This window comes from Ambystoma mexicanum, chromosome 5q (genome assembly GCF_040938575.1).
Source record: "Ambystoma mexicanum isolate Mex_15411 chromosome 5q, UKY_AmexF1_1, whole genome shotgun sequence".
In the NCBI taxonomy this organism is placed as follows: Eukaryota; Metazoa; Chordata; class Amphibia; order Caudata; family Ambystomatidae; genus Ambystoma; species Ambystoma mexicanum.
The window spans coordinates 398,629,470-398,639,175 of record NC_090933.1 but is presented as its reverse complement, the minus strand read 5'-3'; positions in this window follow the sequence as shown (position 1 = coordinate 398,639,175).

Below are 9,706 nucleotides of genomic sequence, written 5' to 3'. Positions count from 1 at the left end.
TGCCTCCTGGTTGCCCTGCAAACAAGCTTGTTTGGAAGTGTTCCTGGCTGAACCTTGTCAGGGACGTCATTTCACCAAAATGCCAGGGGTAGCGGAAGTGACATCACAATACCACGCCCCAAGAGTGACATCACAGGAAGTGATGTCATTTGACCACGCCCCCATATGGCATCACAGGAAGTGGCATCATAAAGCATTATCCCTGAGTACACTAAGAAAAATATGGTTACGATATCACTGTATTGTGACATTTCATACAAGAATGAATCATCATATGTAGCAGTGTGTCAAGGCCCATGTTACCATGGGAAGTGTATGAACCCAAATACTCTCTTTCTGTGGATCCGCCCTGTTATTTCAACAGGACTACAGAGCGAAATCACATTCTGCGGGGACAGGTATGGGAATAGGGGAAAGCCAGGATAAAAGGGGAGAGGGAGAATATTTCACCAGAGAACATGTAGTACAGTACCCATACTGTGTCCAGCTCACATGGTGTAATAAGGGCAGAAGAACGAGCCTGGCAAAAAGCCAAACAGATGATCCCTGTTGCACCTGTGCTTTGCGAGGAAGCTCAGGGCTAGGCACACCTTGCCCACATGATTGGAGACCGGGTAGAGTCCTGTTCAAATGTCCAACAGAGTCAATTGATCCTCTGCATGGCTTTATGCTGCCAGTGGAAGGGGGGAGCTGGGTGTCCTTGGGTCCATGGAAGGCCAGAAGCTGGGCTGCAGCAAGGCCATAGTGGGAAGCAACGTTTCATGATGTTAAGGGGCAGGCATCATCAGGCAAAAAGACAGTAGCCAGTTAATTGGCTCACTCTTTTCATCACAGTGGGGAGGCCACAATTGGTGTTCGACCTGGCCTGGTCACATGGTCTTTCTAGGCCAGTACATTTTCTGAATGCCCATACAGTCACTGAAGGGGTTCCAACCAGGAAAAAGTGCATTGAGGCCTTACAAATGGGGAAAGAGTGCTATATAAATAACCAAAAATAATACAATACTTTGCCCCACAGAGCTCGAACAGACTAGTTTCCTGCATCTGTAATGGTCCTGCAGTTTTTTTTCTGTGTATGTTAAAATGCCATCTGCCACCAATGTTAGCCAAAAGGTTGATGGGGGGGAAGGAGTTGCGCGAATAAGGCTGTATGAAATTGCACACACTGCATGCGGGGTTGTGGGGGGAGTAGCAGGACTTTCTTCGTGCCCACCAACACTCCAAATGCTGTATACTCACTGCCCTGGTGGCATGGGCTTGTTACATTATTCAAGGGGTTCCAGATACTGTTGGACAGGTTGAGTGGGTAGGCCTGGACTCCGTACATTAAGTGCCTCAGGGCTTTGCAGGACAGGCTAGTAAGTGGGTCGTCCTGGCGGCACAAGGTTCTTCCCTTACTCAAGTGGTTTTGGATGGGTGGTGTTGAACAGGCTGGGGGTAGCCCTCCCTGGTGGTATGTTCTCATTACATTCACGTTTCCCGACCGTGGGGGGGAATCTTACCTTACTCAGGTGTTTCAGGACAGGCTGTGTTGGACTTGGATCAGGATTCCCTGAAGGTGTCCCGGATGTCAAACTTTCTTTCCTGGTAGCCCTGATCTTCCATAGGTAAACGTTTAGAAAGTGGGGTCTGAATGACCATGACCTGTATCCTGTGAGAAGGGAGAGAGAGGAGGGAGAGGTTAAGACATATTGCAGGCAAGCGAGGAGGCGGCGGTGTGCCTAGAAACTGGTCACTCTGCACTACCCCGCAGCATGCCACGGATTCTGAAGGCACCAGAGGCAACTCCGTGGCCAGACTCAACACGGATGCACATCTCACGAGCAGACGGGATAGAGCAAGGCTCTGCCACAAGCGTTGCGTGGGTCTCAGCCACCAAAGGCCACCACCCATCATGGAGGCGGCCTCCCGTTACTCCCTATATGCGGGGGGAGGGGGTAGCGCTTATAGGGCTGATGTGAACACCAGCGAGGCACTTGCATATGTTACAAGACATATTAGAAATAATCTTAACAATGCTACAACCCCCCAGGGTGTATTTACTCACAAAAGGATCCTCCCGCTGCCCGCACTATACTGGAAAAGGCTGGCACCCCTTACATACTCCAGGGGGCATGGGAGGACACTCCAATACACAAAACCCACGAATCCGTTACACAAGGCGCACCCCCCAAGAAAGCAGCACCACTAGCTAGCTGTTAAGTCTTCTATATGTCCAAACTATGCTTTTGAAAAATGCCACCAGTCAGGAAAATGAAAAACATCTGGGCTCGGCTTTCTCAGAAACCCAGCAAAGAGTAGGGGTCCCGCTTCTGTCACACCCTAAAAGCCTGAAACCATCCCGTGCCGCTTTTGCCACCTTCATGCACAGTGTGACTGCGTCACGAGCAGCTGCCCGTGCAAGGCAACCTGGCCGCGAACCACCACAGGTCACTCGCAGGGGTTTGTGGACGAGGCGCGAGAAGGCCGTGAGAAGCAAAGAAAGGTGCTGTTTGGCCACATTGACTTCAGTCTCCCATTACTTACATTCGACAATGTGAAGGCATTTTTTTGCTTGCAAATCGTGAAACATCCTGCTTGAAGCCCACTACATAGAAACACGACAGTGATGGGCTATAGGCTCTGCCTTCGACAAAAGAAGTATTTGGGGTAGAGCAATCATCTTGATGATGGACTCTGTACTTGCTAGGCCCATACGGACGTTACCGACTGTAATAGTCTGCCACCAGCTCTCAGGGACGTTATTCCATCAGAGCCAGAGCCTGCCGAAATAGCTATTTTGGCAGGCGCAGGCAAGAGTCAGTCCTGCCACGGCTGCCCGCCGCCGCAGGTGAGTTCGTGAGCAGACAGAACACACCTCAGCCTTGGCCTGCCTGCGGCGGTGCTGCAGCCAAGACTACACGCACCGCATCACGGCTATTCAAACAATCCTCATGTTAACCCCAGCAGCAGAGAGCACAGCACACACCCCTGACCTGCGACCTCACTTACCGTGTTTTCTTTAGGCTTTGCACGCCGAGGTAGAGTGAGGACAGCAGTGGAGTCACAGCGCAATGCTGTAGAGAAACCACACGTGCTGCTGCTCAAAATGGAGGAACCAGGCACACGCCGCTTGGTCTGTGGTCATGCCCCCTGCCAGAGGTCGCAAGAGATTGACAGAGGTCGCTGGCCAATCAGCAGCGGTCGCTCTTGCGACCTCTGGTGACCCCTAAATGACGTCCCTGAACCTTGGCACCTGTGCAGGAGCGACGTCTCATCAAGTTTTGCCTCGAGCTTTTGGGAACTTCGAGCTTGCACTGCAAAGCACCTTCTAGCCAAATGTTGTCCCGGCTGTTTTGGACCATGAGAGAGAAGCGTGCTTCAGACCACAAGAGTTGGGTGTCCCTGCACCGATGTGTGACAGTGACGGTCGCTGAAGGCAGTAATCATGCGTCCCTTATGGTGCCTTGAGACCAGCGCAATCAGTGTTTCCTTTGCCCTGTAACCTAGACGAAAGATACAGCTCCTGGTGCAAGCCGGACCTGCAGCTGCACCTGGCGCGCCTTTGCACTCTGAAGCCAAACCAAGGGCAGGAAATCGTACTTCTGGCAACCCTCTCCAGACCTGCCAAGTTTAGATTTAAACCGAGCTAAGGGCCATGAGTACTGAAACCACTTACTAGTGGCCCTTTGTTCATCCATTGTATTTTACGCACTGGAAATCCCTCGTGGCCCGCTCTTTGGCTTGGGTAGCCTCTACTTCCTAAAGTCCTCCGAAAGTTGGGAATAGCTTTGTTCATCACAGCAGTTCCTCCCCTAACTCTTGGAACCTTTTTTCACCCTTCAGAAAATAACTTTGCCAGCTCCTTAGTTATTGAACTATGTGACTTTACGCACGACCAAGCGCTTTTACGCGCGCATCGAACATTGAGCACAAGGATCCATACATCGTAGGGCTGAATTTATACAATGAAGGTTATCCATCTCTGAAGACTGTCTATGCTGTAAGGTTTGCCTACCCTTTTCCCTTACAGGGTTTGGCGGGATTCTGCACTTTACTGTATTGACCAAAGTGACTGTATATATTTTACAAAGTGTTTTGTTTGAGTGGTGATTTTACTGTACATTTCATGATTCACTTGTGTTTATTCCTGGGTGTAATAAATTGTATATTTTCGTACACTACTGTCTAAGGGTAATTCTTGGTGTCTTACTGTGTGTGCTCATCAAAGACCTCAGATGTCTGGCTATCTTCCCAGAAGTGTTCCCGGTTTCGCTAGGAAGGGTGGCCTCCTAAACATCAGTTCCCAGAGCAGAGTTTAGAAATCCATTCTAACACTTGTCTACCACCAAAACCTTTGTTTTGGGCCATTCCCTGCAACCATAGGCCCATGACTAACTCATCCACAACACATTGCCATCCTCTCCCAACCCTCCCTTATACTGGTTAGTCTGGGCTTTTCTGAGGACCTCCATTGCCATAATGCCATTTTCCTCTCTGTATATCTCTCACAACAGGCACAGGAATATATCAGATATCCACTTTTCTATTTTCACTGGCACTTTTGACAACTTGGCTACCTGCCACTACCCCCTCCTTGGAGCCCATCCTTATCTCTAATCTCCCAATGTCAATATGTCTCCATAGTCCCCATTCCATATATTCTCCTTTATCACCACCATCAAATGTGTACCCAATGTTTTCGTTGTTCCGATATAGGGACATTTTCTGCCTACTTTCTTCCTTGATCGTTTTTCTTACCTTGCCATTGTTTCCTCCTTTCCTTTTTGTTTGTCCCGCCCAATGCTCTTTATGGTCTGTGGTCCCAAATTCAATTTGCCCCTGGTGCCCTTACCTCGCTCTTCCATACCTGCCTTATCTCCCTATTCTCACTCCTTCTATACTCCCAGCCACACCTTCCCTGCTACCCCCACTACCACAAATGCTTCCCCGAACCTATTCTCCATGTTGCAAACCATTCCTCTTCCCCTCACCTATTGATGCCCCCAACCAACTACATCACTTTCTCCTGCATCCTGACCTGCCCACCCCTTAATGGGTTCAAACTGTGAGACCAAACCAAGACATTTCCGTAGACATTACTGTCCTCCATACCCCTCCAGCCCCCTTTGTACTCACAGCTCATTTCCCTATACTCCCCTAACCCCTTGTGAGGGGTCAGTAATATGAGACTCATGACTAGGTTTACATTTCTCAAAATTAGACATTTTATTGTGCATAAAACTATAATAAAAACCCTAACTAAACCTGCTCTACAAGGGTATTCACTACATGTTCTAGAATCTATGGGAAAGCCTCCAAGCATTCACAAAACTATCCCTCACACTAAACAAAATAAACATTCAAAATAACATGAAAACAACATAAATAAAAAAGGTTACCAAACACCCAGTGTCTTGAATGACTTCTAGTGATCCGGGGTAGATCCTGCTCCCCTAGAAATGTCCCAAAGTCAGTTTCTTCCAAGAAACAAAAAATGTTTTAATCAATGTCTTGTAAATTTCCAAGGAAACAAATGTTCACACAAATAAAAATCCATTGACAAACGTCTCTTCTTTGCTTGGGGAAAAGATCCTTCTTTTCCAGTTCTACAAAGAAACAACAGTACCAATGAGGTTTCCTAGATTACTTCCTTTCCAGGAAAGATTGATAAAGTTGAAGACAAAAACACTTCTTTTCCTGTTAATCATGAGAGCAGACTCCCTTGCCCCACAGTTATCTTCAGCTTCTACTTCTTCCAGCATTTATACTTGTGACAAGTGTATGGATGACCAGAGCACTGCTACTGCTGCTACAATTTCTGAGGTTAGACGACAGTTCTGCTGCTTCTACTACAACTTCTGAAATTAAGGGAATTTTGCTGCGATAACGGCAACTTAAAAGATAGGCAACCTAACAAGACGTCTTTGACCTCCACAGGCTGGTAAGGCACTCTTCTTTCTATGCCATAAGAAAGGGCAACCACTTTGCCTGTCTTGCAGCTATTATAAAATATGCTATGAGCTTTTAGACCGCTTATTCTTCTTTGCCATTCAGATTTAAAAATAACAACTTCTGTTAAAAGTACCCAGCTTCATATACACCCTTCCTTCATAAGTTATCCCAAACCTGTTGTACCATTCTTCGAGCTTTGGATATTCTTATTCCCTTCAGTTTAGAGGAATCTTGGGAACAATCTCATCAACAGCTTCAGAACAGCGATGTATATTTCTTGAGAGAGAAGGATTTACTTTTTGAGAGTTCGCTCTATAGACTGGCCTTATACTTTTTCTGGCTTCAGCTTTGCCCTCTTCCCCAACTTCTGCTTCAGCCTTTAAAGTGTTACAAGATGTGGACTTTCCACCAGAAACAAAACAAGGCACACATAATTTAATTTCACTCTTGAATTGCCACTTCAAAGAGAGAAGTGTTCCCACCTTTCGGTCAGCACGGAGCCTCCAAGATATTGGGAAACATTGTCTCACGCGCGGACTTGTAAATTGATGCTTGGAGTACTTCGGGAAACTCAGTTTGCTTTCAATTATGCTACCGGCAACATTCTCTGTGCTAATAAGAGACATGCGACCGCTCAGCAACAAAGTATTTAGGGAAAAGAAAGGCTTTCACTACATGCAAGTGTTTTATATAAGCGTGCGTTGCTTTTTCCTTAACAAAAAGCATTTCCACTTCTGCGGTCAACCTTTACTCGCTTTGATGGTAGCGTGACTATAATTAAAGATGGTTACAGTTACCAGCAAGTTGATTCTGCTTCACAGGAGTACAGAGCTTCTTCTTCATACTCCTAGTTATGGCGATTGTGGGCTGCTGCTGCTTCCCAACTTCGTTTCTTCTCCTGCTACTTCTGCGGGCACTCTTGGGATACACACCACTCTGCTGCACAGGTGTCTCCAATTCAGCCTCATTAAGGGAGAGTCTCCTCTCTAATTTCCCTCGGCTTGCTTCTGCACACGGGCCATAGGAACAACTGCAACTTCAGCTCTGCATTTACAGCAATGAGGCTCTTCTGGAAAGACGGCCTGTTGCCCCTAGCCCCTTCTAGTGCTGCCACAGCTATTCATGGTTTGTGACCACAGGACCAACTCAGAGTCGGCATATGTAATTAGCCTTCACTCTATTCCGTCCCTGTTGTGGTCACACTTCCTTGTGAACTGCTGGTTAAGTGCTCTGCTCTTCTTCTGCTCCTGTTCCAGCTTCTTTCTGCTGCAGCCTTTTATACCCCTCAGATGGGCTAATTGGCTTCAGACACACAGCCTTTAAGACGAATTGCCTGCATTGTACAGAGCCATTAGGCTTGCCTGCCTGAGCTGGACTCCTGTCTACTTTTCAGCCCCTTCTTCTTCACAGTCCCTGAGGGATTCTGGGACCTGTAGTTTATCTTGGGAAGATAAGATTTCTCCAAGTCTTTAAAAGGTTTTAAGATGGATTTTCTTCCCTAGATTTCATTAAGAGATCTAGCCCTTTTGGGAACAGAAGGTGCAGAAAACGTCACATTTTCACCATTTCTGTTGGAATACCTTCGATAGTTTGGGGGGGACACAGGAATTTAGGGGTACAAAAGATTGGATTCTTGGGTTTAACGCTAAGTGGAGTCACTCTTTGAGGTTTTACCTTTTCACCCTTAACAGATAATAGAGCTGTATTAAAATGGCTATTAGCCAATTCCTCCTCTAAGTCTGGGTCAACCGTATTCCTCTTTAAGGAAAAAATCTGTGTCTCACCCTATGCAATCTCCTCACTTCCCTGTGTCTGGTCTCTACCCAGGTGATCCTTCCGCGGTACACCAACCCCAGGATTGGGATCAGTAAGTGTCTGCCCTCTCCTGGCCGCCTGGGAGGAGACACTCTAGGTAGGGCTTTAGTGGGGAAAACGCAGGATTTTCCACACACCCCAATTCTTGCTCAATATCTTTCCCAGCATGGCCAATCCTGATCAACCTTCTCAATTGGCTGTACATCCTCCCTTATGTCCCCTCTTCCAAACTTCCCTCATCTTGCAGCTGTTTGTCCTCCTTCTCTTGCAGCTGCTGCTCTTCCTCCTCCTCCTCCCCTTCCTCCCATTTACTGACACTCTCTGCCCTCTTGCTCCTTCATCACCCATAATGTATCAATCCCCTTGATCAAAGTATCTGCTAGTCCCGTCTGCTTATTGTCCAATATCAAACCCTAATCTGACCTTCTCCAAAAACAGGAGGTAGCCCAACACCTACACGCCACGTTGTTTGTTATGTAGAAGTGACATCTAGCTTACTAGTACCATCCACCCCGTCTTTCATCCTTGCCAAGGAAGGCCACCTCCAACACACCTCCTTCTTGTTTTCAAGCTGCCATCTACAACCCCTTTCAATCTGCATCTGTGTGTCATTTGGCACCTGTTTTCCTTAAACTATTCTCCCACCATCCCTTCCCTTTTGATGCTCCAACACCTCTCATCCCCTCCCTTTGCCCGCCCCTCTTTTCACTTTACAATAGGAACCTGCTTTTACCCACCCACTCTCTTTTCCCCCCAAGACTCTAGCCTCTGATCCTTCTACATTCCCCTTATATTGTTTCCTCTGCTCTTGCCAACACCTTCTTTGGGGCTTCCCTTTTTGATGCAATCCTATCCCGGCAGCACCTTAGTTAGCTCACTCTCCGCTTCAAACTTTGCCCTACCCCCCTCCTCCCACTTTCCACTCAAACACTATCTCCTCAATCTCAACACCACCAGGAACCCCTTCCGTCAACACGTTCCTTCTATTTACCTGTAAATCTACTCTCTATTGCCTCCCCACCCACAGGATTCTGCAACAGGTCCAAATGTCCCACCTTCCACGCTTGCTAAAGTTCTCTTCTTTCATCTTACCCACTCACCGTAATCCTCCTACGCCACCCACAACATCCCCCTCCTCCTCTTACCAGAATCAAGTATGCAAACACAGCGGAAAGTCCCAATGCATGAAATCCCTTGTCAAGCCGGGCTGTTCTTCGTCGACTCACTTTGCAACCCCTGTCTCCCACCTGGCCCCTCTTCCTCCTCCCCAAAGGCCACCACCATCTCCCAAAGCTTCCCACGGCCAGTGGTGCTGAACACCTCTCATATATCTTATATTTTACCACAGAGAGCATACCAAGTGTTGGGAACGTTTTCTCTTTTTGGCAACTTCCCTTCATTTCTGTGGACCGCCACACTTTTATTTTTTAACAGAGGTTTTTATTGGCATTTCTTTAAAACAGAAAAACTTTAAACTCTTAACATTCCCCCCCCCAAACTCCTCCCTCACCCCCCAGGTCTTGGTTAGTCCAGTCCTCTTCTTCCTTTTGGTGTTGTTTACCCCCACAACCTCTTACTTCCTGTGTTATCCCTTCCTTTGTCTTTCTTGTGGTTGGTGGGTCGCTTTCTATTCTTTTCCTTTTGTTCGTTCCTCTCTCTAGGTTGTCAGGGTTTTGTTGTTGTGATCGGGTTTGCGGCCAGGTTGATGGCATTATATGATACTCAATAACTTCATCCTTCTCGGGCACCACATGCTCTTGGAGTCTTTCTTCAGGAATTTCATTAATAGGTCTCAGTCCATAAGGAATTTGCAGTGGTGTCCCTGTAGCGAGTACAACATCCATTCCATGGCTACGAAATCCCACATTTTCTCCACCCATTTGTGCTCTGTGGGTGCGTTTTTCGATTTCTATTTATGGCCCAGGAGCAGGGCCCCCACCATGACAAATATTACATA